A 26,740-nucleotide genomic window follows, 5' to 3' on the forward strand; every position below is an offset into this window, starting at 1 on the left:
AAGAGCCAGGATTCAGTATTAGAACCCTTGAGTCAAAGTCTTGGTTTTGGTTGTCACCATCTCTGTGATGTTACACAAATCAGCTTTCTTCCTTGGATCTGATTCCTCATTAGTAAAATGAGTGGGTTGAAACAGCTTAGTGCTTCCAAGGGGTCCCACGTACCCTCAGAATCGCCTTAGACTGCAAGGAAGTCCTCGATAAAAGAGGAGGAGGATGTCAAGGCTGAATGGACAGGGTTTTAGTCCTTTCTTCCTGATTCAGAAAAAGCAATGGTGCATTTATCTGTTGAGACACTGGTTGCATTGATATTCCATGTAATATTGTGTGGGGTGGGGGTGAAGAAGGGAGAAAAAAGTTGAAAACTAGACAAGTCTCTTCAGCTCTAACATACTTAAATTCTAATCTGGTTCATTGGGACAGCTTTGAAACCCTTGGGAGTATTTACAAAGCAGTGTAGAGTAAGTTAGACACCTCATAACAACTATGATTGGAGATCTAAGGGTGAGTACTGTCAGATTTTATGGACAAATTAGGTTTGGGAGAGTTTGGTTAAACTGGAAACTTTGAAAATTGGTAAACAGATAAACAGATGGATAAGTAGAGAGGAGAGATAATTTTTATGCTCCAAATCCAAATTTTAAAATAAAGAACATTAAGATAACAGCAATGTCATTCTTTACGTTTTAAATGAGTATTAAATGTAACACAGTTGGTTTTCATGGGTCTTTGTCTTGACACAGTGAGGATTCCTGGCTGCTCTGGTGGTGATCTGGAGTGAAGACAAGGAGGGGAGTTTTGCTGCACAGAAAAGGAGACTCTTGATCCCCTCCTCTTCCAGTCCATGGGTTTCTACACTGCCTTAGACATCCAAGTTTGATAATAAAATGTATGACCATTGACCACGTTTGAATGCTCTACCTTCTTTCAAAGGATTTTTTTCTGTCCTTTTGAAAAGCACGGGAAACATAAACTGAACAGGTATGTTTTGAATATCCCTTTCCACCTCCTTATATTATCTGCCACAATCACTCTAGCCTTTCCTAAAAGGATCCATTTGCATCTCTTTACCAGCATATTTCAAAATAAAGTAAGAAATGGCTGGAGGATTAAAAGACAGCTTCATTTTTGGTCCTCATTCCTTCTGTTTCTCTTCATCATCCCAGAATGATCACAAGGTCTTCTGATAGAGTATGAGAGCAAAAATAAAGCTGTTTGACAATCACTTGACTCAATGTGTTAGAATCTCCCGGTAACCAAATGTTTTACAGATGCTTCGTTTTAAAAAATATATATGTGTGTATGCTGGGGAAGAAGGATAAGAGTATACAAGACGAGTCAGAGCTGGAAGAGAAGGTTTCATGGGGGCACAGGCAGAATGCTTCCTCCTCTCTCTCTACCTTCCTTTCTTTTACTGAGGTCTTGAGCTCTTTCTGTCAATTCTTTCTGGCAATGGCTCCCTAGGAGTTGTTTCTGGAAAAAAAAAAAAAAAAAAGCAAAGGATGCTCGATTTCCTACATAAATCACTGGTTGAGCAAGGGGGGAAATTTTAAAAACAGGGTTGTGTTCTTTTCATTAAAAAAAAAAACAGAAATATCTCTTTACTAGCTACAGATGTCTCTTCCTTTCTCTAATTTTACACCTCTCCCATACACTCTCTACCAAAAAAAAAAAAAAAGTAAAATAAAATAAAGAGATAAGCTGTCCATCAGGAAAAGGAAATGGTAAAAAATAAAAATTAGATATTTTAAAGCTAAAATAACTTTATAAATCTCCTGCTTGACCCTTAAAGACTCTCCATTGCTGTCTCAATTAAGTCCCAACTCTATAACACGGCTTTGCAAGTTCCTTTCTGATCTGGCCTCTCCTTACCTTGTTCAATCTTAGCTCCTTAGCAGGCCTCCTTCCAGGTATGGCTTCCAGCCTTGCCTAAGTATGTCCATTTGGGGATTTCTTGCCCTGAGCAAAAGGCATCCCCTGTACCTTGATGACCTGCCACGCATCTCTCCCTAGTCTTGTTTAGTTTCAACAAAAACATAACTTCCCCGAAGAAGTGTCCTCTCCTGTCTAAGAACCTCTTACCCCATCCCCCATTAAAGTCTTCATACACTCTATTATGATAATATGGGAAGTGGGTATAATATGTTCACAATTCACACACTCAGATAACAACACTATAATTTAAAAACAGCTTCTTACTACTCACTTTAATTTCTACCTCTGGTACAAATTCTAAGAAGAGAAAATGCCATTTCTTCACTTCTAGGTAAAGTCAGCCAAAGTAATGATTAGTTTGCTATTCAGTGTTATAATCTCAGCCAGTGATCTGCTCAGCTTAGGTCTGTGTCCAGCGCCAGCCTTAGGGATTGTCTAAATTTAGACGAGGATTTGCAGTAATAGTTCCAATTAAAATAGCTAACTCTTAACAGACCCCGTTAAAAGCTTCTACATATTTGTTCAGTCCTCACAACAGCCTACTGAGGTAGTACTATTATTATATGCAGAGTGATAGGAGGCTCAGCCTGGATTTGAACCAGTATACCCTGGGTCCAGAGCTTTTTACAGACCCAGCTATATTATCTCTATGAAGCGTGAGTTCCAAACCAACTGAACCAGAATCTTTCCTTCCTAGTAAGCATAGTAGGTGATCGTTCAATATCAAATGAATAGAAAGGAAGAAAAATAGAGAAAAAAGAAGAGAAGGAAGAGGAGAAATTAAGCAAAGAGTCAGCAACCTGCTGTGAAGAGGGAACCGGAAATGCCCTCTCCTTTCCCAAATGTCTCCCATCAGTCTGGCTATCTTGTGGCTATCTATTGGAGCAACCTGCGGATTCAGTGAGAGGCTGTCAATCATTACCTACATGTTTCTGCCTGCTGGAAAGACAGAGGGTATAAATCTATGCATGCTCAATGTCTGCATTTTTTAAAGGAATTACTTTGTCATCAAGTTCATAAATTCTCAGGTCTTGAGAGGTTGGCAGAGGTAAAAGCAGAAGCAGGGAAGGGTGGGACTGACCCAGGGGTCTGCCTGCTGGAGATTTCCTGACTGGGAAGGTGTGAGAGGCTGTTAGAAGAGCAGCCAGATATCCAGACAGCTGGAGAATTCGGGTAGCTGTTGACTGCAGCACACTGCAGGGAATACTGGAAAGTGAAGGGGTTTCTTCTGGTTGGCTGCTTCAACACTAACTTGCATGTGACCTTAGAAAACACCCTGGCTGTCTTTTTGTTTCTCATGTGAAATGGAGTCCATGTTCTGAGTAATCGCTTACGTTTTACTAGGCTCAATGCTCTATGCCTGTGACCTGTACTGCTTTGTGTTTCTACGTGCCCACTCCCTTTTCAGGTTATGGCTTAGAGCTATGGCTGAATGTTTTTTCCATTCTCTCCCGGAAAAAAATGTACTGCTGAGAGGGTGAGGATGGGGGGTGGGGAGGGTGAACCTTCCCAGTTATTTGAATTTGCCCCTCCCCAATTAGTTCTAGGCTTTCCTAATCTTAGGAAGACTAATTTCCACACATTCCATTAGCTCTTCTGTATTCTTACACATTCTCTTTACAAGCTGTTTTCAGACCTGAATGCACAGTGGGTAATTCCAAGATATCAAGAAATGTGGCAACTATAAGAATATTATAGTTGTTTCTATTGTATTGACATTTCAATTAATAAGAGCAAATGGCACAATCTAACTAGGAAGTTCTTTTTTCTCTCTTACACTTAGCTGCACTCAAGGAATTGTTTAAAAATTTGAAGAAAAAAACTGTAGTATAAAAAGAAGGTAATAGTTCTCTTTTGTTTCTTGATTTTTTTTAAGATACTGCATCAAACGATTCCCTATAATTAATAACTGCAAATAATTGCAGCACTAGAGTATCTTCTATTCATCTTACTGAGTTGAGTATCACTGGATATTTGAGGTTTTTACTAAATCATCATGTGATGGATTTTAAAAATATAAGCAAAAGTCACTAGTTAACATTGACACCATCAATATAATATCTTAGTTGTCAATTTTTGTCTTTAACAATAACCATTAAGAAATATGAACAAACACAGGCTCTGGTTGGTCAACTGAGATGGGAAACTAGTTATCGTACATGATAGGCCTTTCAGATTTGGGGTGCTAAGCCACTTCCCCTTTGTTTCTTTTGACCTTCAAATTATAGTCAGCCATTTATAGTGGACTATTACAACTGATTTCTTCTATTCCCACATTTCTGAGTCTAAAGCTGTATCTGGCATTGCTGCCTAAAACCCATCGCCAAGGTCATGGTTAGATGAAATGGCAAGGTCGGGAAAATATTCACTTCCAACACTCTCTTTCTTTTTGCTATATGTTCTGAAATGCTTGTATCCCTTCCTTTGTGCATGTGACTGTGTCAACTTCCCAGCAGAGAAGAGAATTGGGCTAATACACAGGTAGAAATACTATGAAGAGATACATATCGGTTAATTGCTAGGAATACCTAAAGTAAAACCTTTAAATTTTCATTTCATTTGTAGGCATGAAACTGTGGCAGAGATGGCCAGGAGCTTCCTTTGGTCAATGATTTGCAAAGATGGCTGCAATGATCCTCCGAAATATTTCCATTTCCTTAAATTTAGATTTACTCTGTGACTTGCATTGACCAACAGGGTGTGGCAGAAATCATAGTATGTGGCTTTGAAACGCAGACCTCAAGAAACCTTGTGGTTTTCTCTCTTGTCCTCTTGGAATCCTGCAATCATGGTGTGAAGAAGCCCAATTAGCCTCCTTCAGAAACAGAGACCACTTGGAGACAGTGGCTCAGCCAACAACCAGGCCCAACTGCCAAGCATGGCAATGAGGCTGTCTTGGACGATCCAGGCTCATGTGCCTTCTGTTCCTCCCCTTTTGGACAAGTGTTTATTATGCTTAGTCTGTCACTGTCTCAGTAGGTATGTTGGCTGCATGGGTGGCAGATAATTTGGCTTTTTAGTTTGTAAATCTTTGTATTAAGAGTGACCACACCTTAGGAGTTGTACTCAAGGAACCTCAGAGGCAGCCAGACTTGAGGCAGTTTAGCAAAATTGTGGACTTCAAGCCTGATGTTACCATGGTATGAGATTTTGGGAGGTCTTGAAAAAGGGTGAATATGTTTTGTATGTGGAAGAAATATGAAATATTGTGACTAGAGAAAAGAGCGCGATGGCTCATTTCATGGCCAGAAGTTCTGCTCATCACATTTTGCACACCCATTTCAATCAAGATGGAGACTTTTCCTCCACTCCTTAAAATGTTGGCCACATGATTTGATTTGACCAGTAGGATGCTACAGAAGTGGCACTGTGAGAGTCCCAAGCCTAGATCTCAAGAGGTCTTGTGGTTTCTACTCTCACCTGGGTGGAACACTGACCTGAGACTAGCACAGGAAGAAGTTCAGTCTAGCCTACCAGTGGGTAAAAAGCCATGAGGAGCAGAGATGAGCTATAGCAGCTAACACTCCCTAGAAAAAATAGGTGGCAGCCAACTCCAAAAATGAAACGTGTGAGTGAAGTCACCTTAGACAAGAAATTTAATGAATAACTTAAAAATAGTCTACATATGGATAATTGGATTTGTAACAAATCTAATTCCTAAGTAAAATGCACTGGAAAGAGAAGAGTGATAGAGCAATATTTTGTCTCACATACACCGTAGTAAGCAGCCTCTGAGAAGATCCTCAAGGATCCCTTCCTTCTTTGATTTATACCCTGTGTAATCCTCTCTCCTTGATTATGAGCTGGACTTATTGCATCCTGCTCAGAAATACAATATGGCAGAAGTGATGGGAAGTTACTTTTGATAAGAGGTTATAAAAAGACTGTGGCTCCCCCTGCTCTTTCCTCCCTCCCTCCCCCACACTTCCTCTGTCTCTCTTTTTTTCTCTCTGGGTCACTCATGTTGAGGGAAGTGAGCCGTCCTACATGGCATGATGAAAAATTGAGGTCCCAAGTCCAACTGAAGCTTGTTAATAACCACATGAGTGAGCTTGAAGGGGATCCTTCAGCCTCATTTGAGTCTTGAGATTACTGCAGCCTCAGAAGAGAGCTGGATTGCAACATCATTGGGAACCTTGGAACAGAAGAACCTAGATAAGCATCGATCTAGTTTCCTGACCCAAAGAAGCTGTGAGTTAATAATGTTGGCTGTTTTAAGCTGCTAAATTTTGGGATAATTTGTTATGCAGCACTAGATAACTAATACATACATATTGTAATTTATATATCCACTCATTCAGCAGATACTAAATCAAGCATTTGCTGTGAGCTACTGTAAAGAGAATGATGGCTATTGCTCTTCTTCATAACCTGTCTTCAATTCCTAAAATGGACATTTTTAGCATGCAGAACATCTTACTAGAATTATGTTGGAAGGTAGGAAGATGGATTACCTCCTGGATACACAGTGGAGGGGGTAGATGATTACAAGAACTCACATTAATTCCTGTGTTTGATAACTCTATATGATGGCTAGTTCAATAAAGAGTAGCCTGTGTTATTATCTATACCTTTGCACTGAATGAATTTTAATGAAACTTTTGGAGCTATGCAGGAATGTGTTGACACAGAAAGGCAGACTAAATGTGGCTGGGGAAACACAACCCCCCATCCACAAATCAACAATTATAATCTAGCAGGATAAGTAAGACAGATGCATAAATAACCATGAAATAAAATGTACTAGAGGAGGTTGTAGAAGAGAGGGATATTTTTGCCAGAGGATATAAAGGTCTTGAAAAGTTCGTAGAATTTTGAAAATGAAATATGAGGATTTAACAGCATTTCAGGAAGCAGAAATAATTGAACCTAAGGTACAGGTTTTTGTTGTTTGTTGGTCTTAACTTTACTATTAGTGGTATTGGGTGGCATGTGGCTCTCAGTGCTAGGTAGGGATTGGTTGTGAAGCAGTGACCTTTGACTGCACATATGTGAGATCAGCTGTGAGTAGAGGTGACTTCGTTTCTTTTGTCACATTAATTAGATTTTTGGCATTAGTGGCTCCACTTGCAGTTGATTTTCATTAAAGATTATAATTTAATTTTTCAAGCAAGATCACTTTTTAAAACCATGTTATGCTATAGATCAAAATGAAAAGAAATTGTGTATATAGAAGGTTCCCTGCAATTACAGACAGTAGGAATTGCCAAAACTCTTAGACAAGATCATAGAATGATCAAAGCTAGGAGAAGTTAATATGATGTGTTCTTGAATTTTAAAAACTTAAAGGAGCTGAACATCTGTTAATATCTTCTGGCTGACTTTTTTTTTTTTTTTTAATTTTTTGCGGTACGCGGGTTTCTCACTGTTGTGGCCTCTCCCGTTGCGGAGCACAGGCTCCGGACGCGCAGGCTCCGGACGCGCAGGCTCAGCGCCATGGCTCTCGGGCCCAGCTGCTCCGCGGCATGTGGGATCTTCCCGGACCGGGGCACGAATCCGTGTCCCCTGCATTGGCAGGCGGACTCTCAACCACTGCACCATCAGGGAAGCCCCCTGGCTGACTTTTAAGAGACCTTGTATAATTTCTAAAAGCAGATAATTCAATTGAGAACACAAAAAATCTGAATCTCTAATACAGTTTATGAACTAGAAGTGCAAACTATATATATATATCTTACTATTTTTTATATTTTTGAAATTTTAATTTTAAGAATCCTAAAAACATGAAAACAACTAGCATGCATTAAGGGTAAAAAGTGTTATTTTGAAGCTATGCATAATGACAAAACCCCAAATGATTCAACAAATATTAATATTTTGAATATGAAATATGATTAAACTCAAATTTTGTAATACAAAAGAAAACAGGTTATGTAATAATAAGCATAAATATTTGTTATTATGGTAAAAAAGTGGGTATTTAATATAAGATTTCTTCTTTATTCTAGAAAAATTGTTATTAAATAATTGATTCATTTTACAGTTGAAGACAATTAGTCTTGAATATGCATTTTGTACAATGAAGAAATATTAAAAACAAAATCACAGAAAACTTCCTAACCAAAATATAGGTGCCAAGAAATATTCCAAGAATATTGGTCTTTTGTCATATTATTTGCTTTGATATTCCAGAATTTTTTCACATTAATATATACACATATATTTTAAATAAATTGCCTTTCAGTATATGCAATGTATTAGGTAGAGATACCTATTAGTAATCAAATCTAAGTACTTTTGATTTCTTTTATGGAATGCTATTATAAAGGCAAATTATTAAAATGAATATAATTAGTTATGCTTGATTTATCTTTTGCAGTGGAGAATTTTATTAATCTTGATTTTCTAAGTGTATCAGGTGAATTCTTAAAACAAATTAATAGAATTCTAGCTTCCAGAAAATCTAAGAACACCCATTGTAAGAGTAGAAAGCATTTATAAGTAATGGTCAGCCAATGACCTAGGACTTAAGATTGAATTCAGCATCACTGAATTGAATACAATTATAATCTATCCTCCATTACCCACACCAGTGAAGAAGAGACAAAATATGGATAACCCCAAAACTTACACAGGTACAGTATAGTAGTATAGGATAGTAATGGCTATTTTTTTTCTTATTGTTTCGGAGTTCCATTCTATGTTATAGTTTGTGAAGTATTTGCATTAGGTATCTACCAAATACGAAGGTTTGATGGCAAATAGATAGTTTTCCTACACAGGCAGTGAGTACTTCCATTTGGAAGGAAAAATAAAAACTAAAAACAAAAAAAAATAAAATTTGATTTAAGTAATACCTGGTATCCACTTGACATAGTAAGATATTTTTCTTGTAAGTGACATGAAAACTGTATTTCTAAGAACAAAATTATGTTTTAGATCTGTTAAGGCTTATTTAAGTGCAGTGTTTTACAGAACAATGCTTTTATTGGATTTGATTAGTCACAACTTCGCTCATTTTCTTTTTTTTTTTAAATCTTGGCCATTCTTAATGAAACGGAGAAATAAATTGTGAACTTTGAAGTGTATTTCCTCATATTTGAATAATCTCTCAGGGTGAAAAAAAATTATATGGCAAGGTAGATTTTCCTTCCAAATTTTTAGAAGGGTCTTCTAGAGAAGTCTATTTTCATTTCTGAAAGTAATAATTCTTCTTTTGGGAGACTGACTCTAACTTTTCACAGAATAATTAAATGGGACATTTTAAAAGGTCTTAGCCAATGTTTCTTCATGCCTTGCCTACACATCCCTCATAAGCAGAAGGGTCCATTAAAACTGCAGTTATAAACATTTTCACAAAACCAGTCTGGTTTTTTGATCATGTCCAGGGAAGCTACCATGGTCAGAGAGCCAGGGCCTGAATGAAGAACAGCAGGTTAAAGTGACATTATATAAGCTCCTCTAAAGTTACTATTTTTACTTAAAAGCCCTGAAAGTAGCAGGCATCTATATGATATTATTCTTAGCACATGGAGGTAGCTTTATGGCAAGTACTTGAAAGAATTACATTCCCTTCATTTCTTCAGCACCTCTTTTAAACTCTTTTAAGTTGTTCCCTGCCTGACCTTCCCCACAAAGGAAAAGCCAGCCCAGGTTTTCTGGGAAATTAAGGTAAGGTCATACAAGATCATCTAAAGACTTGCTCAGACAAAGCTCTTTTCATAGCTGCCTACAAGCCATAGTCCATTGGTAATGTACCCAGAATAGGACCACTCAAATCCATATTGCTTAAAAAAAGGATTTTAGATGACCTTTACTACTTCCCTTAACAATAAACACTCTGAAGTTTTAGAGATTACTAATGCAGGTTTGTCAACTCTGAATGCTTTTTTCCCATATTCCGTTTTTCCCTTATATTTTCAGAATGTATCTAAATTCTCAAGTGCCATGTTGAAAAATTAGGGAAAATATTACTGAGCATCTCAGATTCTGTGGCACTAAGTCTGTAATTATCAGACAACTTCCAGGAACATCTTTGGCAGTTAGTCTGCAAGAAAGGTCTGATAGTTTTTTCCCTTCTTTCCTAAAATATGAAGATCCTAGGACTTCAGACTCGCTAAATAAACTTCTTAGTGATTAGAACTATTATATATTATATTATATATTCTGCCCATCTGAATATCTCAGTGGAAAATAATTGTTTATAGTACATTTCTAGGGAATTCCCTGGTGGTACAGTTGTTAGGGCTCCGCGCTTCCACTGCAGGGGGCACAGTTCGATTCCTGGTCAGGAAACTAAGATCCTGCGTGCTGCACGGCATGGACAGAAAAAAATATATACATATATGTATATATATATATATATATATATATATATATACATTTCTATACACTAGCAAATTTTTCTTAAAATTAAAGTCTCAAAGATGAAGTTACTTGTTTGATCACATATTTTATCAAATCACTTTCTAGAAACTGTAGGATTCTAGAGGAATATTTCTGCCAAAACAGTTAAGTGTTTGTTAGCCCAACTAATACATTCTATTTAAGAACTCATTTCCTATTTTTCCGTATACAAGATGACAATCAAATGTGGAGGGCTGCCTACACCGAGAAGCTGTTTAATTTTAGACCTGGTGTTACATCTCTCTGTGCTTCTGTTTTCTCATCTATACAATGGGGATAATAATAGTATCCACCTAATAATGTTTGGGGGAGAATGAAATCAGTTCATTCATGTGTCTTCACTGAATGTCATCTCTTACCCTTTGCTTTCTCCAAGTGTTTCTCATCGGTCCAGACAGACACTCAGACTTCTTTCAGATCCTTCTTCCTTTGAAGTTCACTTTTGATTCTCCCACTAAAAAAAATATATTTAGAGCTTTCATTGATTGAAATTTAAACTATTTATGATTTGTTTAAGTTATTTTTCCATCCAAATATATTTACTTTTAAAGACACTTACATTAAAAACCCTGAGTTTATATTAAAAACTAGGTTTTAGACTTAGAGTTTGCTCCTTTAACTTACTAACTCCGTGGTCTTGGGCCAGTTAGTTAACTTAGTTTTTCCTCTGAGTCTGAAAATTTTAATCTGTTAAATGAAGACAATATTTACCTCATATTATCATGATAAAATTAAGTGGAACCTACTGAGTAAAGATCTATTTGTCAGGACACTTTCAGTTGGAAGAGAGAAAATCTAACCCCAAGTGGCTTAGGAAAAGAAAGGGATTTATCAACTCACTTTCCTGAAAAGTCCAAGGAAGACCTGCCTTCAGGTACACCTGGACCCATCTGCTCAAATAATGTCCTCAGGGATTAGCTTCTGTCTGTTTTTTAACTCTGCTTTCCTCTGAGTCCGCTTCATTCTTGGGTGACCTCTCCCCTGGAGGTGTCATTCATCAGCAATAGGGAAGCATCCTTACGAATGCAAGTTTAATGAGGCAGATGTCTTCTCCTCCTAAAGATCTAGTGAAGGCCTATACTACTCTATCTCACATGTAGATGTAGTTGGCTTCATATGTCCATCCCTGACCAAATGACTGTGGATGGTGGAGACCAAGTTACCTGGCTTCTATGTACATTCTGACGTGAGGTAAGTCTCACTTTGAATGAGAGAACCTCATTCAGTTTCCTCAATAGTTGGAACTATTGTAACTATTTTACACAGATACACATATACCATATATAGCGCAATATAGTGTATTATACATATGATACATATATTAACATATGGCATATATTGAATATATGTGGTATGTATTATATACAGTTTTTAACTCATTTTTTAAAAAGTAAGATGCCACCTTTGTACACTGGTATTTGAGAGTAGTAAGAGTGGATGGTTAAAGTGGAAGGAAATTTTTACAGCCTAATTTTACATCTGGAACCACTGGTTTATTGGATCAAATACGAAACTCATATGAATGTGGTTAATACTGAGTATTGCATTTGGTAATGCATTTTGTTCATTTTATGCCCCCTTTAAAGTGTCTATCTGTGCATGTCACTTTCAAACTAGCATCGGGGACATTTATAAACATTATAGTAGCACTGTACAAAGCTGGCAAATGAGTATTTTGAAATTTAACTACAATACAGCTGGCCACAGATATAGAAGTGGTTGGAAAAGAAAAAGGAGGAGAGGAAGAAAGAAAGAAAAAGAAACAACAGGTCTGGTATCTTTTTTAGTGGCGCCGGGTAGAAAGAGGGGCCAGGCTGCTAATCCGTGACTGTTCACTGAGTTTCTCCTTTTGTCTAGTACCACAGAGGATGTCTCTAGGGCATACTGTGGAAACACCTTTCACATCTAAAGAAAGCCAGAAGGTTCTCATTAGAAATCATTCCTCAACTACCTAAGGAGAAAACAAAAAGCCTTGGCCTTTCCCCCAGAGGAACTTTGATGTGGCCCAAACAGCCAGCACCTTGTGGGGATTGCTAAGAATTCAACAGCCCAGGTGAGGATGAAGGGAACATTTTCTTATGAAAACATGGTTTAGACATAAATGTTTGCAAGGATTAGATCTGTGTGGCGATTGCTTTAAAGCCATTCTTCTTACTATTTATAATAACATTTCTGTTCTAACTCCTCTTTAAAAAAATATTCTTTGACTCTCTGAAATCTGACACTGAGAAATGGTTTTGTTGTTAGAAGGCAGAGCCTTTCTTTAGGGGGTTTTCTCTCTTGTTATCTATATTTCTCAGAAAGAAGAAAACTGCTAGCTGTTCCATTACAATGCAGAGTCAGAGAAACTTCCCTTGACCCAACTGGCTTCCACCTGAGGCCTTGTAATGAGCAGGCCGCCATTATTTGTTCCAGTCTTAGCCTGAGATCATTCGGTGCCTCACAGGTCCCTGGCTGAAACCCCATCACACCCTCCCTGACTTCTTTCTCTTCTTTTGGTGGTATCTCTGCAGACCCCCTTTGATCCTCTGATGTGTTGACTCAGAGGGAAGGGGGAAAGCTAGAGGAAGGCGCTGAGCTCACGGGGAGGGAGCATGCCTGGCTTTGTGGCAGCAGGAGAGTGGTCCAGTCCAAACTTCAGTGAAAGCCGCTTTCGGGCCTGGTCAGAGATGACCCCTGATAGCTAGCAGGAAGTTCTCTACAACTAAAATTTTCTCAGGCTCTGGCTTTGGGGCCAAGTTAAGGCATTAACTTACCCCCCAAACAGATAAGCTTTTAATTATAGGGCTTCCTTGGAAAGCACGTTTGACAAGTTTGATATTTATACTAGGACCGTGAAGTTTACTGGCAAGTTCAAAGGCGTAATCCATTACTTCAAGCAGCTGCAAGTGAAGAGATGTTTAGCTGTATTTTCACATGAGTGATGGAAATGCTCAAGAAGGCATGATTTTTTCAAGGAAAAGGCTGAGGTTAGGTAGGCAACACTTGGGTTATATCAACTACTATTATACTGTGCAAAACTGTAGAAAGGGAAACGTATGCTTTGATTCTTCCCCTATTTGGGGCTGTATTTCTCCCACTCAGCTGTATGTCTACCGACAAACTCAGAAACCTAGACCCATAAACGTTTTATATATATAAACACACTCAAACTGTGCATACACATGCACACACACACACGAAAGCAAAGATGTTCACCCCCAAAGAACCATTGTATTCTGCCTCTCCTTTTTCCTATAAAAATGTAGAAGAAAAGGATAAGACATGTCAATCATTTCAGAGCCAATCTATCAATCTTATATCTTTATTGGGATTATTTGCATTTTGAGTCTTAAAAGAGTCCGAAGAATCGACTTTTGTGCAGTTTATGATAGGGGTGATAAGGGAGACAGGACAAGTGATAGCAAAACAAGGGCTATGCAGTAGGATATAGCAAGTCTGACACTGGATGATCTTTGACTTTCAGGCCTCAGTTTCCTTGTCTGCAAAATGAGGAGATTGGCATAATGTTCCTGAATTTTTCTAAACATATACCCTGAATGACAGAACAGAATGTTTAAGTGGCAGAGCTCCAAGAGGCCAATGCAAGCAAGATTTTTCTTTGGAATCTATTTTTTCTCGCAGAATCCAGCCAAATGTGTGACCTACCCTGTAATATTTGGGTGCTAATAAAAAATATATATTTTTCCTTCACATGTTTCAGGCAAACTTGGTGTTACAGAAAACCATGCCATACTTAAATCCTGTGGATTCATAGAGCCTCCTAGCACACTACCAGTTAGTTCTGGTATAATCCAGTTTGAGAAGCAGTGGATTTTCTTGGATCTAGTATTCTCTGAAGGTCTCACAGTTCTGCAGTTTTAGGTGATGGGCAATGAAAATAGCACATCGACAGTTTTCAGATAGCACTTTTGGGAAGGGGACACATTAGTACAGAGGTGAAGATTCTGAGGTCTTGGCCATCCCAAGACTCCACTTTGGGTTCAAGGGGACTCTGTTGCGGTTACTCAGAAGAGCTCCGAATCCAGAGATCCTTGTACAAAGGGTAATTCTATGGGCCCTTTGGACCTGTGACTTGTTTTGGAGATGCACAGATACTGTGGTAGAGCAATTCCCTTGGAGCCATGACCTCTTGCCTTAGGGAGCCCCAGACTACCTTTCACCTACAGTAGGTGTGGAACCACTCCAGAACTGGGTGCTGTTTGGGTCTAAAGCAGAGTTATCACGGACCCTGTTGCAGGGATTATCTGTGTATCTCCATGGGGCTGAGTTTCAGATGCAGTGAATCAGGCCTGGCCTCTGTCAAGGAGATGGACCTGGAGTTCATGCCAGTTTGTGAAGACAGACCCAGGGTTTTGCTTTGAGGGCAGGCACTTTCACCAGGAAGTGAGGTGATTGACAGGCTGTGAAACACTCTTTGGGGCAACATTTAAGTCAATTCGTCACCCTGACTATTTTTGGGCCTTAAAAATGAACCGGTTTATTTTTCATGTGTTGTTGCAAGTTCAAGAGGCAGAAAACCTCAACCTAAAAATCTCCTTTTTTTTGAAAAGAGATCTTGCTGGACAACAGAAGCTTTGCTAACGTTCTGTTTACATCAGTACTTTATTTTTGAAAAAAGAAAGCTTGTGTACCCTGTGGGACTTTCTCTCATGTGCCTGTTAGCTCTGTTAGTCAGCCTCCTGTATCTTTGGAACTCCTGACGAGTCTGTCCAACTCTATACAGCACATAAAAATAAACTTTCAGAGATAGCCAGAAATGGTTCACCCAGTAATCAGTTCTATAGGGACATAGAAAAGTAGTAAATAAAAACCTTAAGTCAAGAGAAACACATGATTAAGCACGTTAGGTTTCAAACATACAAGTTCTAGACTTTGAGTAGGGAGGAATAAACTTAAGGTGATGTATTTTCAAGATGTTGGGGCTTTTATTTAACTCTGTAAGATAAATCACAAAGTAGTAGGTAGAACTGAAAGTCTTCTGGTCCTTCAAATCTACATTACACGAGACCATCAAGCCTATGTTAATATCATAAATTGAGGCTGTAGGGGCATGGAGATAGTTTGGGGGGTGTTTAATTAATTTAATTTAGTTTAATTTCATTAGTTTTATAAGGGACAAATATTCAAATAGTCTGTGGATTCATGTAAAAAAAATTGCTAGTGTGTGTTTATTAAAATGAAGTTTCTTGGACCACACCTCTGACCTCTGACCAAGTGAATTTCTGGAAAGCCCAGGAATTGATATTTTTATTATATCTCCAGCTGATTTTTTTAACCCTAAATTTTGCAAACCACTTCATTAGGAAATAAAAGTTTTCTGGATTTATGGAGAATGATGATAATTGGCTGCTTTCTTCCAAAGAACATTAGTTAGATGTTTTCCCAGTTGGTTAATTCTTGATTAACCACAAGAATTGTGGTTAATCAAGAATTAACCACAAGATGGGTTTGGTAAGATAATAACAGGTTGGACGCAGACTGTATTGAACTGACTTTTGAATTATGACTTAACTATGTGATTTCCCAAGCAACCTTTGAAAGAAATTTTATCCTATGAATGAATGCTTGTGAAAATTGTAAAGTAACGCTTACAAGTCTAAGAAACAGGATTGTGCTTTGGGAATCTGTATCCTGGTTACATGTCAAATTAACCAGGTAATTGCTGTATCCTGAGTTCCTAAATAGAAAATTGCTCTTTGTACTTCAGATGGTTTAATGCTATGTTTAATTGACCTTCTTTAATTAGGTTGGCTTTGTGATTCTTTCATTAAAAATCCCAACATTGTGATTACTTCCTTTTACTCTTTTACAAGGAAAATTAACCTGGAGCTGGCTACAGATAGAGTTTGTTTAGAGTCAGCAAATAAAGAAATTAGAGAACCTTGTTTAGAATGAGTGTTTGTCAAACATGGTAAAGTGAAAGATCATTTTGGAAATGGAAAAGAAAATAACATTGCGTGATAGAAAGTATTAGAGGCCCTAGTGTATTCCCAGCCTTGCGATTTATTTCTCTGTGGCAAGTCACATATCATTTCTGTGTGTCAATTTCTTACATATGTCTTGAAAACGACCTTATCTATGACAAGGTTGACCTGTCAGTATTCAGTAGCCAAGACCCCTTAGGAGACTGCAGGAGACCAGCCAGCTCAGAAGCTAACTGCTGAGATAAATTATTTTAGATAGGCATGGTGATCTAGAAGTAGTATACTGATGGCTGATCAAGAATTGGTTTAAGGATGAGAGACCAATGCTGAGATGAAACACTAGGAATTGAAATACGATCAGAGTTTAGAGATACAGGAATGAGTAAGTTTTTTTTCCTGCCATAGTCACTAGGCTATTTATACTTAAGCACTAAGACCTACATTCTCAGTGTAGATCTAGTCCTGTAGCCAGTCAAAGTCTAACTTGAGATGTATTAGGAGTTAATTCTCTATAGCTTTGTGTCATTGATTTGTAGCTTCCCCTATTAACCTCCATCTTTGGGCAGGTATCCATCAGCTTCAACTGTACTTTTGTACTATTCTCAATGCCAAGTAACCTTTGATTAGTGCTAGCTGTTACTAGCAATCCTAAGACCTGCATGTGCACTGTGGATTCCAGACCCCAGATCAAGGCCCTATTTCAGCCCAAATGGACCTCTGACAATCTCTGCAGTTGCAAAAGGACTGTCTTTGGTGTCCAAAAATTCCTGTTGCCAGATCCCTGCCTATATGTCAGATCAAGCCTACCTGGTCAGATTGGGTCAAGTCATATCTTAGATCTTGGACAGAGAGATTAGGATCCTTGTGTCTTCTCCTCAGGGGCCATACCTACTATAAGGCCAGTTCTCTTAGCCCTGACCTTGCCACTCACCTCCTCATTGCCAGGCTGCTATGATGCTCCAGCTAGTCTCACAGGGGAGCTTGTATTAACCGCGACACTCAGACCCCAAGACTGGGGAAGAGGCAGACTTCTATCAGGACCACAAGTTATTGGTTATTTTCTTTCCACACAGATGGCATGTAACACCTGGATAATCTGGTTGCACTTACCCCTTTAAAGGCACTGGACCCCAAAGTCTGAATCTATTCTATTGAGAGAGGAAGAGAATTAAAGAAACGGTTCATATATTTTAGAGCCAAAATATTAAAAATTTCTAAAAATAAATTCAACATTTACTGGGCGCTTACCACGTGTGAAGCACTGAGATACAAACATTATGTATGCATTTAATCTTTAGCTGAAGGTGATACAATACCTGTTCTAATAAGATTCATTTCTAGCTGGGGCCATGGATACATTTATTTTGATAATGGATAATGTTTATGGAGTATTGTGAGCATCTTGGGAAAAAAGTCTCCTTGTTTCTGAAAATATTTTCTACTACATTTCACTTAAAAGCTGAATAGCTCAATGAAAGTTTATATTCACTAAAGCAAAGCTCTTCTACCTCCAACTGCTCTACCTTCAGTTATTAGTAACAACCACTCTTCAAGGTTCTTGAAATAGTGATAATGCTGGACAAGTACATGACTATCTTTTAATTCATTTATTAAACCCACAGTTCATGGGCACCTATAGTAGTTTTCTCCTATGGCAAGTGTCATGGAAAAACTGAAATGACAAAATACTCAAAGGATTTTTAATCCAGTTGTGAAGATCAAGCATAAAAGTAACCTCAGTATTAAGGAAGAATGAAATGAGCACTGTAACAAGTTATGAGTTAATAAAAGTATGAGTTAATTGTAATGAGGCTTCAAAAGTGGAGATAATTATGGGGTATTATTGAAGAACTTCTGACCTCATTGAAACTGTTTTCCCTCAATGTTTGGGATAATGGCAATGTCAGGTCTTAGCAGTTTTCCCATGGAAATATTGGGCATCACTTAGAATCTGGAAACATGCCCTAAGTTGGATGATGCAGAGCCACTGTAGAAGGAGCTTCTCTATGCTATGGATTTACTCATTCCAGTGCAAACCACCAAGGATTTTAATCCAGGGATGTATGAAAGCCCACAGTTAAAAGAATCAGGTTCTTCACCAAATAAAAACACTAATTTTTCTCTTTCTCTCTCATAGGAAAGTTTAGATTCTTGAATGCATTTTGCCCTGAGGAGTATGTCCATGTCGCTATAACCAACATGAGGAAGAAAAGCTAAGTTGTAGTTTAGATTTCCAGACCCAAAGTGCCTCCACATCATTTACTGGCATATTTACAGGGGTCTCCCTAGAGTCTGTTGAAAAATGTGAATAATGGTTGTTTCCCAGGCTATTAGTGTTAACTATTCCCTCTCAGGAACTGATCACAATCTCAAGTTAAATATGCAAAGAGCAAAAGCGAGACTGTCCCTTCTTCACTGCCACAGAAGATGTACTATTATGTGCTTTCAGACATGGAGAAGGAAATGAAATGGAGGATGGTTCTGATAAACCAGTTCTGCAAGAGTTGTCAGAGTGCTATTTACTAAAGAATTACCAGAGGAGAGAAAACGTCTTGATTTTGACAAGTGAGGAAATGATCAGAGATGAGCTGTCAGGATCCACTTTCAATTTATGCCTTCACTCTGGCCTTGTTCCCTGATTTACAACAAGCTATCTCATCTTGGTAAAAGAGCATTGGTACAGTCAACAAAAGTAGCTCTATTTCCTGGAACCAGCCCCTTGCTAGAGTTAGTTCATAGCATGGCTTGCTAGCTAGAGGCCCTTAAGAAGCAGTGAGCTCTGAACCTTAGGTGGGGGTCATTTTTTTTATGTCTCTTCAAGGATTCTGTTCAACAAAATAAAATGTAGAATTAAAATGTGCTGCTTATCTGTCTAGGCTGTTTACCTTCATCAGTGGTAAAACAGAATTATTAGCAAGCATGTAAGTTTTCAGTAAGAGGCAGAAGAGTAACTCAAACATACAGAAGGATTATATGAAATGGATTTAAATCCACAGAAAATTTATTTTTTTAAGTTAAATTCATCACAGTATAGCCTAGTATTTTTATCCTGCTATTTTGGACATTTATACCAAAATGAGTAAAAACAAATTTATAGTGTGTATCTGAAGTGCATACCAACTATGCCAGATGAATTCATTTCCAAAGAAATCATGAACATATATATGTGGAGGGAATATACAAAATGCATCATTTCCCCACAAACACAGCCCATAAATTGATCAATTCAAGTCTAAATTACCAATGAAAAGTGTCTGCTGATTTCTGCTAGAGTTTCCAGTTAAGTGAGTGAAATTTTGGGGAGTGTTTTATGTTATAGAACTTCATCTATTTTTTTTTTAAATAACTCTTCAGGCAAAGAGCAATTTTTGCATATTGTGCACTGGATGGGCAGGATCCTTGGCCTACTGCTGGTCTTTTCTGACTGAATTAGTCACCACTAGGAAATTCACCTTCACGTCTGAAGGACAACCACGAGCACTCTCGTCACTGAACTCTTGTGCTCTGCTCTACTCCCAGCCCTAGGATAAAATGCACACATCGTGGAGGGGCAGACACACAGTACAACCTGTGCCAGAGCCACTGTGCTGTGGGGCAGCTGGGAAAGATGTGAAGATGTGGGGACCACAGTAGTCTTGCTTTAAGAAAAATGTGTCTGTGTGTGCATGCTTGGGGTACTCCAGCCTCAAGGTTTTTGCACTTGCTATTTGCGCTCAGTGTTTCTCAACAAGGACGCTACTGACATTTTTGTTGGACCCGTCTTCATTGTCCGTGGCTGTCCTGTGCATGGCAGAACATGGAGCTTCCTTGGTTCCATCAACTAATTACCCACAGTAGTGCCTCCTCTTCTAGTCGCCCGCCATACAATCACTGTGACAACCAACACACTCCCACACAATTGCAAATGGCGCCCTGGGTGGAGGAATACCAATGTAGGTTGAGAACCCTGTAGTTTATGGTGTTCTCAATCCAGCTTTTCATATAAGTGCTCCTCACCGCCTTCAGGTCTTTGCTCAGATGACACCCTTCCTGTGAAGCTGCCCATGAACAGTGGGTCTCAAGTGGGCAATCTGCCTCTCTACACTCTGCTTCCCTTTCCCCAAAATTAATCTTCCTCCAGAGCACTCATCACCATCTGGGATGTAATTTTCACTAGTTTAAATATTTATTAAGCTCCCACCATAATAGGTGCTTAATAAATATTTGTCAAATAAAAAGAGCTAAATAGAGTGGGATAAATTGTTCTTCCTTTGCCTCCTGAACTTTAATGTAAATCAAACTAGGATAACGGAAGAGGACATATGCTATTCCAAAAGATCCCACAGGCTTATTAACATGTGCAGTGCCACACATTGATCATCTTGAACAGGTCCACACCCTGAGGCAGACCACTGAAGGCTTCTTTCCTTCCCTTCTGCTTCATCCCAGAGACCTCAACACCCTGCTGGGTTCTAAGATGAAAATAAATGACTGACAAGTGTAGGAAACAGATGGTGCACCCAAAGTACATCTATGCAAGGATACTTTCATTAAGATATTATTACGAGGCAGGGTAGGGAGTGGTTACTGGGACTCTAAAGACGAGAGTCGTATGGAGCAGGCTGGTGTAAGGAAGCCTTGAACCTTGGCTGAGGATGAGCCAGCCAGAGGTGACTATTTAAGGAAGGAGCTGGGGGATAAATATCCTGACCTCATTATCTTCCCTTCCTCTGTCTCCTGCTTGGGCTCCACATTGACTGTAGTAAAGGCTATGCTAGAGGGCCAGGGTGCTCTCACTGATGCATTGCACACAAAAAGCAGGGTAGAAGGGGTGGAGAAATAAGCCCTTTCTCTAGTGAGAGAAACTGGGGAAAGAAAAACAGTGAAATGAACACAGAAGTTTCTACTAAACCTCCAGCCACCCTTATGGACTCTGTAAAGGGCTGGAATATCCAGGTGGAATCCCAAATAAAATATTATGTTATAGAAACTTGCAGACTGATATGTGCTTACCAGTTCCCAGTAAGTTCATTTTCAGATGGATTGCACCATGCACTCTCTTTCAAGTTCAGGGTATAGTGCTCTTCACCATTAAGAATGAACCAAAGAGGGCTTCCCTGGTGGTGCAGTGGTTGAGAGTCCACCTGCCGATGCAGGGGACATGGGTTCATGCCCCGGTCTGGGAAGATCTTACATGCCGTGGAGCGGCTGGGCCCGTGAGCCATGGCTGTTGAGCCTGCGCGTCCGGAGCCTGTGCTCCGCAACGGGAGAGGCCACAACAGTGAGAGGCCCACATACTGCAAAAAAAAAAAAAAAAAGAATGAACCAAAGAAAATCTGCTTTTGATTTCATAAGAGTCAAGTCAATGTCACATACTCCAAAATCCCTTACAGGAAAAAATATAATTTGGCCTATTAAATGGCAAGCACGATGGTCCATCCTATAGGGTAGCCACCTACATGGTATTTACAGAGGTTGCCGAATAGGGAATCCCCTGCAGTTCACATTAATATTATGTACATACATATATTTGTATATGATATATACACACATGCACACATGCATATATACATATACATGTACATATACATATATCAGGAGAACATTTACTTATCCTATAGCTCTGGGTAGACAAGAAACTTCAGCTCTGTGTGTGCGTGTGTGTGTGTGTGTGTGTGTGTGTGTGTGTGTGTTGTTGGGAGAAGGGTGGTGGGTTGAAAAAAGACTAAAGTGGGCTGCTTTGCTGATTGTCAGAGAAATTAGAGTAGAACAGATATGTCCACCAAGAAACTAGCTAACATTGGGTTATCAAACAGTTTAAAACACACAGACTGTTGAGTCCTCTGCAGTGGCACATGGCAGACTGTGCCCCAGTTGGACTTTGGCAAAGTGAACTCTAATTCCTCTGCTAAGCAGCTTCCAAATGCCTTGCGGACCACCTGGGTCCCAGCAGATGACTGGGTGAGGCCAGCATTCTCTATAGCAGAGCAGACAGCTTTCACTGGCAGCAAGCCCCTAAGGACAGAACAGAGAGACCTCTTCAGTGGCCAGTGCTCAATTCCTATAATCACCTATGATTGGGTGTTCTGCCATGTCTTTAGTATTAATAAAAAAAAATTATAAAGGAATTTATTGATGAGATTTCTTGAGGACAATGAGAGGCCAATTATATAGTAATACTTCAGTAAAGAAAAGAGAATAGATGGAGAGATTTCTCCCAGAGAGACCCACAGCGGGTCTTTCCCTTTGCCCATTGCTCCATTGTCGTGTCCCAAGCAGTTGCAGGAACACAGTTGGGACTCAGCAAAGATTTCCTGGCCTGTATGTAACTAAGAAGCAGCAGATCCATTTGCTGTCAAGGGACCTCTGCAGGCCTGAACAAGGAGGATGCCAGTAGTCACTATGATCCCTGGAGGCCAGCATGCATGCCCCTGTTTCCTGAATATCACATAAATATTCCATTTTCTAGTCTGAGCCGACCAGGAGTCAAGGGAATGGGCACAGGAGTAGGGATGTCTACAACTGACTAGCCAACCTCCCTGTAAGGATGGAGACTTATAATATTTCATTTTATTAAAAAAGAGAAATGGACAATTCTTGTATGCCTTTTTTTTTCATGGATTTGAGGGTCATGCTGGCTAAACATGGATCTTTTGAAAATAACTGCTATATTTGTAAACAAAACCACGTAAACTGTATTACTATCTTCCATTTGATTTTCACTTTCCCTCCTCTCTTTAACTTAAAGGTCTGATGACAGTTAATACCCAGAGGTAAGACGTAATACTAACTTATTGGTCATTCCTCCAACACTCTGGATGAAGAACCATTTGTGGGAGAACCCAGAGGGACCACGGGAAATGGAGCAGGGAGATGAATGTATCAGATAGGAATTAATAGCATAAAGATACTTGTAGGACTTCCTAGAATAAAGATTCCAGAGAACAACCAAACACGAGAGAGAGAGTCGCAATTATGTAATATTTCTTTTAGGCTACTTTCTAATTTTCTTTTGACCACCCTGACTTCCTGAGGGCACTGCCTGGGCCCTAGAAATAAATACACTCTGAATATACCTTGAGAGAAAACCTCCAGGCCTGTTCCATCTCTGCGAAAGCTGGGTTTGCTGCCTCACATGCTGGTGCTGTAGTTTTCATATGTGAAATCTACATCTCAACCAGCCTTGATCTCCTTCAGTTATAAAGGACGTGCCCCACCTGGCTCTAGGTCAGACCATGGCTTCCTCTGACCCCTGAAGCTGCCATGCCTGGATTCTGCACCTTTCACCTCCCTCACCCACTTCCTCGAGCTTGCCTTTCCAATCCTTCACAGCCCTGCCGAGCTGACGAGCCCCAGGTGCACCCATATCCTTCCTCTACCTCCTCCCACCCTCAGCCATTGATCCCTGACATTTAAAAAGTTCGTGGATCATTCTGGTGAGAAGGCTGAACTTCGGAGATATGTCCCAGATGAAGGAATAGAAAAATTTAAAAAGGGACAGGAGAAAACGCTAACTGAAACCTAGATAAAACAGTATCTCAAGGGGATTCCCAATTAAGAAAAATTGAAATACATACATTGATACAAAATATATTCTCTCCTACTTCATCCTCTTGAAAACTTCAGACTGGGATGTATTTGTCTTTTTGTGTTTTGCTTTTTTCATTTTCTCTGTCATTTTTTCCTTGAGGCGATACTTTCCTCCACCTCCTTCTTGATATGAGAAGTTTCACTTCAGCTTTATTTAAATATTTTAAGGTAACTTGAGTGTATTTTCCTGTAATTAATTCAGGTTACTTCCTCTATTGGTATCTATGTTCCTGGCCATGTACTGCCTATGTTATAAGCATCCTGAACAAGCATACCAAGGAGCCCATTTCATTAATTGTATAGATTAAGAAGAGTTTCATTTATTCTGTCAGAAGCTAAGGCCAGTCATTAATTTATCAAGATAATTAAATATACTCCTGGGGGAAAAGTCCAAACATTATTTTTAATTCTGGTGGCAAGAATTGATAAAATGTCTATCATCCATGATGGCAACATCTTTTTGATTTATGTATTTTACAAGGTGAAAATAAAAATGGCAAATAGTAACACATGTTCTGAAATAGTCCACAAGAGAATGTAGTAACATTCAGAACTCTTCTGGAAAGGTACGGGAAATGTCACCAGTCAATCATAAGCCTCTAGAGATGGTTCCTATTGCACTACACTATGTTTCTGGTTACTTTCATGGCTATATAAACAGAGGCTGTCACAATGGAAGCAGATGTATCTTCTCTATTGTTCACAATGTGAAACTGGAATATATTGACCCAAACAGAACCACACTTTTTTTGTTTGTGTGTTTAATCACTAACTTTATAGTCATTACTAAATTGTAACTATTTAATCTGAAGAATTCTCTCAATATAAAAATACACTATTTTGACTCACAGCAGTACCTGTGTCCACAATAGTGATTAATTCATCACTTCTAGATGTTGTGGATTAGGCATGATTCTTCCTAAGAAAAAATTTTGAGTGAGTAGAATAGAATACTTGACTTTTTGCCAAGATGTGCTTGGACTTCTCTAGAATCCTTTCTTCTTTTTAAAGTTCAAGAGAAAACCATGGATGACATGGAACTTATGCCAAATGCTGATTCTTATCCAAGATTAACATATTTTGAGTTCCATTCAGCAAAGTGATTTCTCCTTGAGATTTCACCTAAAAAGAAAAAATGTTATTACACAATGAGGTAAACTAATGCCCTACAAATGTAATGTGCCTCTGTGATATACAGAGTATTTTAGTTTTTATACACTTAGCAAAGCATTTATCCTATTATCACATAATCGCTTCCAGCCTAAATAAAGAATTTGGAGCTTAATGCACAATGAATTCTATCTTTTAGCAGCTTTATTGCTATATCAGTTATTAATTTAAATTTGTGTCATTTTTAGTTAACAAGAAAGATAGCTTAAAGATTTGTTTGTATTAGATTATGTTGAATATCCTGCACGTTGGGGTATTTAACATTGCAGGAATAAGCTGTCATATTATTATTGCAATCTAGACATTCTTAGAGTGCATTTAATCCTCCAGCAGCCAAAAGTGCTTTTAAAAAACATAAATATAGGGGACTCGTTTAACTTTCAAGTGGTAAAGCAGTCTGGGAGATAGGTGTCTGAGTCACAGGAGTGGTGAGGCTCTCGGTAGTTAGTGATCCAATAGCTTATGCTATGCTTTAGTCCATGACACCTCCACAAGTATGGGCAAGATTAATTAGATTACACTTAGCAAGAACTTAGAGTTCCATGATAAAGACCCAAAGACATACCAAGTAGGCTGAATCCTTCTTGTTTTTGTAAACCTACTTCCTGAAATGGATTTCAGAATCCCTTTGCCCTTAGCTTTGTTTTCCCTTGAGCCTGTGTCTTCATGATAATAGTAATGGCCACCATTCCCAATCACCTACAACATGGCACCTGTTCTACAGACATCTCCTTATGAGATCTTCATGTACCTATGGATCTCCCCAGACAGAATGTTTAATTACATTTTATAGACGAAGTGAGTGAGGATCCCAAAGATTTCAGTATTTGCCCAGTTTATAATTTCAAAAAGTTTCCTATTTCTGGAGGGAGTGGGAGGCAACGTGCAGTGCTCAGAGAAGCAGAACTTTAACACTGAGTATGTGGCAAGTTATCTTGAGACACTATTTTCATCTTGATAGTTTACATGATTTCTTTTCCACTCTATTCCCAACCAGGAAAGATAACTCCAGGCCAAAAATGGAGAGCTGATTTGTGCCAGTTGAAGTGTATACTCTGGATTGAGGCCCATGCATATAAATAGTCTTCAATGAGATAAGCACAGATGTTGAGGGGATGCATTGAGAAATATTGATATTTATAACAACTTGACAGTAATTTTATGTCTCTTGACTCATATAATAAAGCAAATGGGCTTGACTTTTTAAAATTTAACTTTTATTTCATTTTTGTGTATAAAAGTATCAAACCATGACAAAGCAGGGGGCTGAGGGGATGATGCTTCATTACAGATAGCTTGAGAAGCCCTGGACTAGATAGTGGGTGTGCAAAGAATGTGTGAACATTTAGTGAGCCCCAGCTAATGGGACCCTGTCTCCACTATTTTGGGGTACAGAACATCATAGATGCAACAGACCCCTTGAAAAAGGCAGCTGCAAGGTGAATTGAGATAATCGAAACCCTAGACCAACTGGCAGAAGTTGCTATGCCCCCATGAGTCATGAAAGCCACAGAATGTAAGTCCCCAAGAGAGGCAGAGACATAGCTGAATGAGAGAGACACTGGCCACACAATGGTTAGTTGGAAAAGAATGAGGGTCATTCTAGCAGCCACCTAGATGGAACCCCAGAATATGACTGACTAGCCAGTGACCACCTGAAAAGATGACTTGAAGTCCAAATTGTGGCTTCCCCTCTCCCATGCTTTTTTTATGTACAATACCCAGGGAAAGAATCTTGGCACAAAAAATCTGAGTTTATAGTTTTGCTACCAAAATTTAATGGGAATTCCCCTTG

This window comes from Monodon monoceros, unplaced genomic scaffold (assembly GCF_005190385.1).
Source record: "Monodon monoceros isolate NGI ecotype Baffin Bay Population unplaced genomic scaffold, NGI_Narwhal_1 Super_Scaffold_16, whole genome shotgun sequence".
Classification (NCBI taxonomy): Eukaryota; Metazoa; Chordata; class Mammalia; order Artiodactyla; family Monodontidae; genus Monodon; species Monodon monoceros.